Below are 8,533 nucleotides of genomic sequence, written 5' to 3' on the forward strand. Positions count from 1 at the left end.
TAACAGGCCTCAGGTGAACCAGTAGACAGGTTACAGGTGAACAGTAGACAGGTTACAGGTGAAACAGTAGACAGGTACAGGTACAGTGAACAGTAGACAGGTAACAGGCTACAGGTAAACAGTAGACAGGCTACAGGTAAACAGTAAGACAGGTAACAGGTGAATAGTAGACAGGTTAAACAGGCCTCAGGTGAACAGTAGACAGGTAACAGGCCTCAGGTGAACAGTAGACAACTACAGGTGAACAGTAGACAGGTAACAGGCCTAGGTGAACAGTAGACAGGTAACAGGTACAGGTAAACAGTAGACAGTAACAGGCTACAGGTTATCAGTAGACAGGAACAGGCTACACGTGAACAGTAGACAGGTAACAGGCCTCAGGTGAACAGTAGACAGGAACAGGCGTACAGGTGAACAGTAGACAGTACAGTACAGGTGAACAGTAGACAGGTAACAGGCTACAGGTGAACAGTAGACAGTTACAGGCTCCAGGTAACATAGACAGGTAACAGGCACAGGTAAACAGTAGACAGGTAAAACAGGCGACAGGTAACAGTGACAAGGTAACAGGCGTACAGGTAAACAGTAGACAGGTAACAGGCTACAGGTAAACAGTAGACAGTACAGTAACAGTAAGACAGTAACAGGGTAACAGGTAGACAGGTAACAGGTGACAGTAGACAGGTTACAGGTAAACAGAGGACCAGTAACCAGGTAAACAGTAGACAGTAACAGGCTACAGTGTAACAGTAGACAGGTAACAGGTACAGGTGAACAGTAGACAGGAACAGGCTACAGGTGAAACAGTAGACAGGTTACAGGCCTCAGGTGAACAGTAGAAGGTAACAGGCTACAGGTAAACAGTAGACAGGTAACAGGCTACAGGTAAACAGTAGACAGTTACAGGTAAACAGTAGACAGGTAACAGGTAAACAGTAGAACAGGTAACAGGCTACAGGTGAACAGTAGACAGGTTACATGTAAACAGTACAGGTAACAGGTAAACAGTAGACAGCGTAAACAGGCTACAGGTGAACAGTAGACAGGTAACAGGCTACAGGTAAACAGTAGACAGGTTACAGGTAAACAGTAGACAGGTAACAGGCTACAGGTGAACAGTAGACAAGGTAACAGGCTACAGGTAAACAGTAGACAGGCTACAGGTAAACAGTAGACAGGATAACGAGGTAAACAGTAGATAGGTACAGCGCTACAGGTGAACAGTAGACAGTAACAGGCTACAGGGTGAAACAGTAGACAGGTAACAGGCGCTCAGGTGACAGTAAACAGATAACAGGTAAACAGTAGACAGGTAACAGGCTACAGGATAACAGTAGACAGGTAACAGGCCTCAGGTGAACAGTAGACAGGTAACAGGCTACAGCGCTAGACAGTAGACAGGTAACAGGCTACAGGTAAACAGTAGACAGGTAACAGGGTAAACAGTAGAACAGGTAACAGGCTACAGGTGAACAGTAGACAGGTAAACAGGCCTCAGGTGAACAGTAGCAGGTAACAGGCTACAGGTAAACAGTAGACAGGTAACAGTTACAGGTGTGAACAGGTAGACAGGTAACAGGTGAACCACTAGACAGGGGTAACAGAAGCGTGACAGTGAACAGTTATGACAGGTAACAGGTGTAACAGTAGACAGGTTACAGGGTGAACAGTAGACAGGTACAGGTGAACAGTAGACAGGTAACAGGCCTCAGGTGAACAGTAGACAGGTAACAGGCTACAGGTAGACAGTAGACAGGTAACAGGCTACCAGTAAACAGTAGACAGGTAACAGGTGAAACAGTAGACAGGTAACAGGCTACAGGTAACAGTAGGACATAAACAGCCTCAGGTGAACAGTAACAGGTAACAGGTACAGTAAACAGTAGACAGGTAACAGGTTACAGTGAACAGTAAGACAAGTAACAGGTGAACACTAGACAGGTACAGGTGCAACAGTAGACAGAAGCAGGTGAACAGTAGACAGGTTACAGGTGACAGTAGACAGGTTACAGGTGAACAGTAGACAGGTAACAGGTCAGGTGACAGTAGACAGGTAACAGGCTACAGGTAACAGTAGACAGGTAACAAGGTTACAGGTGAACAGTAGACAGGTACAGGTAACACTAGACAGGTAACAGGTGAACAGTAGACAGGTAACAGGTGAACAGTAGACAGGTTACAGGTGAACAGTAGACAGGTTACAGGTGAACAGTAGACAGGTTACAGGTGAACAGTAGACAGGTAACAGGTTACAGGGGAACAGTAGACAGGTAAAAGGCCTCAGCAGTGAACAGTAGACAGGTTACAGAGTGAACAGAGACAGGTTACAGGTGAACAGTAGACAGGTAACTGGTGAACAGTAGACAGGTACAGGTGAACAGTAGACAGGTTACAGGTGAACAGTAGACAGGTTACAGGTGAACAGTAGACAGGTAACAGGTTACAGGTGAACAGTAGACAGGTAAAAGGCCTCCGTTGCAGGTGAACAGTAGACAGGTTACAGGTGAACAGTAGACAGGTAACTGGTGAACAGTAGACATGTAACTTCCGTTAATACTGTATTACACAATGAAATTATGTAAAATATCAGAGATCTGTTTCTCACTATAGGTAATTGCTTTAGAGAGTGGATATTTAGAAATAGAATTTCAGAAGCCTGTCTCTTACCTGCTGTGGAGTGATGTTTTTAGTGCACTTTGAGACACTGTTCTCTACAGTCTCAAATCAAATTCGAATTGTGTTCGCACATGCTTTGTAAACAACAGGTCTAAACTAACAGTGAAATGCTTACTTAGGGGCCCTTCCCAACAATGCAGAGAGAAAGAAAATACAGAAAAAATAGAATAATAAAAGTATTAATAAATACATAATGAGTAACGATAATGAGTAACAATAACTTGGCTATATACACTACATGACAAAAGTATGTGGACATCTGCTCATCGAACATCTCATTCCAAAATCATGGGCATCCCCCCTTTGCTGCAATAACAGCCTCCACTCTTCTGGAAAGGCTTTCCACTAGATGTTGGAACATTGCTGTGGGGATTTGCTTCCATTCAGCCACAAGAGCATTAGTGAGGTCGGGAACTGATGTTGGGCGATTAGGCCTGGCTCGCAGTCGGCGTTCCAATTCATCCCAACGGTGTTCGATGGGGCTGAGGTCAGGGCTTTGTGCAGGCAAGTTAAGTTCTTCCACACCGATCTCGACAAACCATTTCTGTATGGACCTCGCTTTGTGCTCGAATCCACACATTTGAAGGGGTGTCCACATACTTTTGTATATATAGTGTACACGTGCGTACCAGTACCGAATCGATGTGCAAGGGTATGTGCAGGGGTATGAGGTAATCGAGGTAGATATGTACATATAACTAGGAATAAAGTGACAGATAATAAACAGTAGCAGTAGCAGCGTATGTGATGAGACAAAAAAGTTAGTGCCAAAAGGGTCAATGCAAATAGTCCGGGTAACTATTTGGTTATCTATTTAACTAACTATATGGCTTGGTGTATCAGTACCGCTTGCCGTACGGTAGCAGAGAGAACAGTCTATGACTTGGGTGGCTGAAGTCTTCCTCTGACACCGCCTGGCATAGAGTTCCTGGATGGCAGGGAGCTCGGCCCCAGTGATGTACTGGGCTGTACGGACTACCCTTTGTAATGCCTTGCGGTGAGATGCCAAGCAGTTGCCATACCAAGCAGTGATGCAACCAGTCAAGATGTGCTCAATGAGGAAGCTGTCAAACGTTTTGAGGATCTGAGGGCCCAGGCCAAATCTTTTCAGCCTCCTGAGGTGGAAGAGGCTTTGTCGTGCCCTCTTCACGACTCTGTTGGTGTGTGTGGACCATGACAGATCCTTAGGAATGTGGACACCGAGGAACTCGAAACTCTCGACCCGCTCCACTACAGCTCCTTTCTCCGTCGATTTGAATGGGGGCGTGCTTGGCCCTCCGTTTCCTGTAGTCCACAATCAGCTCCTTTGTCTTGCTGACATTGAGGAAGAGGTTGCTGTTCCGGCGCCACACTGCCAGGTCTCTGACCTCCTCCCTATAGGCTCTCATCGTCGTTGGTGATCAGGCCTACCAACGTCATGGTGTTGGATAGTGGTAGGCCTGATCACCAACGACGATGAGACCCACAACAGCGGCTACGCAGTTGTGGGTGAACAGGGAGTACAGGACTAAGCACACACTACACAGGGACTACGGTGGTCTGCTTGTAACGTGTAGGTATTACAGATTGGGTCAGGGAGAGGTTGAAAATGTCAGTGAAGACACTTGCCATCTGGTCAGCGCATGCTCTGAGTACGCGTCCTGGTAATCCATCTGGCCCTGCGGTCTTGTGAATGTTAACCTGCTTAAAGGTCTTACTCACATCGGCTACAGAGAACTTGATCACACAGTCGTCCGGAACATGCTCTCATTAGGGAAGGGGCGCTCAGGTCACACACACAATCATTCAGTGACGACCAGGCCTGCAAAGAACAGTGGGAGAAATGTGCAGAGAAAACATACAATATTATAATACACACCTGCAGGACATTTTTAACATTGAATTGTCAAAGATTCACATAGACAAAATGTGTTATTGGCTGAGCAGGACAGTGGTGATGATGGAGACCTGCCCAGTGATCATCAATGTAAACATCAGAGAGGACTTCATGTTTGGCCAGAGTACAGAATGGATGTTAGACCAGTTGCTCTAAGACCCGTGTAAGTATGAGAGGGATATGTGACTCCCTCTTGTGAAAAAAGACTTAAGGCATTAATGCTGATAAGAATAACGGTAAGAGAAGAAAAATGGGAAGTTCATTTTTATAGTTTGTGGGTTTGCAAATGAAATATGACCAAATATGTGCTGTAGGGAAAAATATTAGGAACAGAAACGAAAACATGTTCTACTTCTGTTCACAAGGCAACACGATAGATGAGAAAAGATAGCGGATTGTGCAAGAGCTTATTCTAACTCACTTTCAGTTCCATTCACGCTTGGTTTGTGCAATTAAATTATATTGAAAAGTTTACCCCATAAAAGAAAGAATGACTGTTCTTCATCAAGCCTGTCTGATCTATGGCAATGCCATACTTTAGCTATACACTTTAATGAGCAGCTTCAAGTCTACTGTACGTTCAGTAGAGATGTAGGGCCATACAAGCCACACCGAGAAGGATCTTCATTTTCTAACATTTTAGAGCTAGTGTGGTGTTTAAAGGAGTTCAAATTTAAAAATATCAAGTAGTAGTGGGGTTAGCTTATCTTTGAACTTTTTAAAGAGGTCCTCTAGAAACCCATCTGGGCTATAGGCATTTCACATGGCAATGCTTGGGTGATTGCCTTACTTAAGAATGGTGACTCAAACTATACCTCCAGCTCAGAATGATTGTACAAAACATTAAGAACACCTGCTCTTTCCATGACACAGACTGATCAGGTGAATCGAGGTGAAGGCTATGATCCTCTATTGATGTCACTTATTAAATCCACATCAATCAGTGTAGCTGAAGGGGAGGAGACGGGTTAAAGAAGGATTTTGAAGCAACAAAAAATGTTAGTGCCTTTGAACGGGGTACAGTAGTAGGTGGCAGGGGCACCTGTGTCAAGAATTGCAACGCTGCTGGGGTTTTCACGCCGAACACCTCGTCCAATTCTCCCTTGTGCCCATATGGTGAACTGGTGATTAGCTGCCAGCCTGTATGCTCTTCAAATAAAATAATAATAAAAGTTAGTCTGATACCAAAACTAAATCACAATGTATTTATTATGAGCACTCCCCACTATTGGTTAGAATGAGATTTCATAAATCACGATGCTGTCTGCGATTCGACAGACGGTGAATGCGTTACCATCGCGCCAAACAGCGCTTGGGATAAACATCGTTACAGGTTACTTATTATATACACTGCTCAAAAAAATAAAGGGAACACTTAAACAACACAATGTAACTCCAAGTCAATCACACTTCTGTGAAATCAAACTGTCCACTTAAGAAGCAACACTGATTGACAATAAATTTCACATGCTGTTGTGCAAATGGAATAGACAACAGGTGGAAATTATAGGCAATTAGCAAGACACCCCCAATAAAGGAGTGGTTCTGCAGGTGGTGACCACAGGGACCACTTCTCAGTTCCTATTGCTTCCTGGCTGATGTTTTGGTCACTTTTGAATGCTGGCAGTGCTTTCACTCTAGTTGGTAGCATGAGACGGAGTCTACAACCCACACAAGTGGCTCAGTAGTGCAGCTCATCCAGGATGGCAATCAATGCGAGCTGTGGCAAGAAGGTTTGCTGTGTCTGTAGCGTAGTGTCCAGAGCATGGAGCGCTACCAGGAGACAGGCCAGTACATCAGGAGACGTGGAGGAGGCCGTAGGAGGGCAACAACCCAGCAGCAGGACCGCTACCTCCGCCTTTGTGCAAGAAGGAGCAGGAGGAGCACTGCCAGACCCTGCAAAATGACCTCCAGCAGCCACAAATGTTGCATGTGTTGCTCAAACGGTCAGACTCCATGAGGGTGGTATGAGGGCCCGACGTCCACAGGTGGGGTTGTGCTTACAGCCCAACACCGTGCAGGACGTTTGGCATTTGCCAGAGAACACCGAGATTGGCAATTCGCCACTGGCGCCCTGTGCTCTTCACAGATGAAAGCAGGTTCACACTGAGCACATGTGACAGACGTGACAGTCTTGGAGGACGCCGCTGGAAGAACGTTCTGCCTGCCTGCAACATCTCCAGCATGAACGGTTTTGGCGGTGGGTCAGTCATGGTGTGGGTGGCATTTCTTTTTTGGGGCCGCACAGCCTCCATGGGCTCGCCAGAGTAGCCTGACTGCCATTAGGTACGAGATGAGATCTCAGACCCCTTGTGAGACCATATGCTGGTGCGGTGGCCCTGGGTTCCTCCTAATGCAAGACAATGGCTAGCACCTCATGTGGCTGGAAGTGCTGTCAGCAGTTCCTGCAAGAGGGAAGGCATTGATGCTATGACTGGCCCGCCCGTTCCCCAGACCTGAATCCAATGTACACATCTGGGACATCATGTCTCGCTCCATCCACCAACGCCACGTTTGCACCCAGACTGTCAGGAGTTGGCGGGTGCTTTAGTCCAGGTCTGAGGAGAATCCCTCAGGAGGACCATCCGCCACCTCATCACGAGCATGCCCAGGCGGTGTACAGTGCACGTGGAGGCCACACACACTACTTGAGCCTAATTTTTGACTTGTTTTTAAGCGACATACATCAAAGTTGGAGCAGCCTGATAGTGTGGTTTTCCACTTTAATTTTGAGTGTGCTCCAAATCCAGACCTCCATGGGTTGATAAATTTGATTTCCATTGATAATTTTTGTGTGATTTTGTTGTCAGCACATTCAACTATGTAGAGAAAAAAGTATTTAATAAGAATAGTTCATTCATTCAGATCTAGGATGTGTTATTTTAGTGTTCCCTTTATTTTTTTGAGCAGTGTATATATTGAGCACCTACCCACTACTGGTGTTAGCTTTAAACAATTTATAATAAAGCAAAATTTAAGCAATTATTTAATTGGCTGCTGACTGGTTGAGTATCTCTTCTGCCCGGAAGTCCTTCATAAGGTTTAGTGACATGTCCAAAACATCGCCATCCAGACAGACTGAGAGGAACCTCTGACTGGATGTAATATAGTCACCATCCGCTGGGATTTTGTGCTGTATTGCCACCATCTCGCTACAACACACACACACTCGTACTCTCTAGCCATTATCTGGCAGCATCCGCACTCACACCCGATTGTGGCACAGCTACACCGACACTCTAGCTGAGGTGTTTCCGGCTGCGTATCTGTGTCACTGCTACGAGAACAAACTCTTTGATCTGGGGCATCGATCCGCTCAAACATGAACGGCTTCAATAGGTTTATTAGCTCCCCAACTGACGTTATTTCATCCTCTGTTATAAACTCATTCTCATACTCGGAGCTACTTTTGGTAAATTCAGACATTTTKGGGATTTTTTTTTWATATATTTTTTTATTTTATTTATTAACAACAAAACAATACAGAAAGTACATAAGGGAACACAAGTATATATAGATTATATATAATGGACAATCGAGCTAGGGGGTACAATATCACATTACAATTACACAAGGACCTTAAGGGACATACATACACTTACAATTCTAACAGCTTTTTTGTTAGTAGAGTATTTAACTGTCTTAAAATACAGTTCAATTTCTTTTTGTAGGGTAAGAAAATGTGKTTTTTTGTTTGTAAATKTACATTTGTGTATATGAAATTTGGCCAAAAGAATAATGAAATTAATTACATAAAAATGTTTCAGCTTATTTCTATCGTATGTAAAGAATCCAAGCAGTACATCTCTCCACAATAGTGTAAAATCTTCATAAATGTGTTCAATTATAAATCTACTGATRTCTTGCCACAGTTTTCTTACATGAATACAATGCCAAAAAATATGCAATACTGAGTTGATGTTTTCCTTAAACTTCTTCATATAGTGGTTGGCAGGATAGTATTTATGAATAATTTTAAAG

Source organism: Salvelinus sp. IW2-2015, linkage group LG4q.1:29, assembly GCF_002910315.2.
Source record: "Salvelinus sp. IW2-2015 linkage group LG4q.1:29, ASM291031v2, whole genome shotgun sequence".
In the NCBI taxonomy this organism is placed as follows: domain Eukaryota; kingdom Metazoa; phylum Chordata; class Actinopteri; order Salmoniformes; family Salmonidae; genus Salvelinus; species Salvelinus sp. IW2-2015.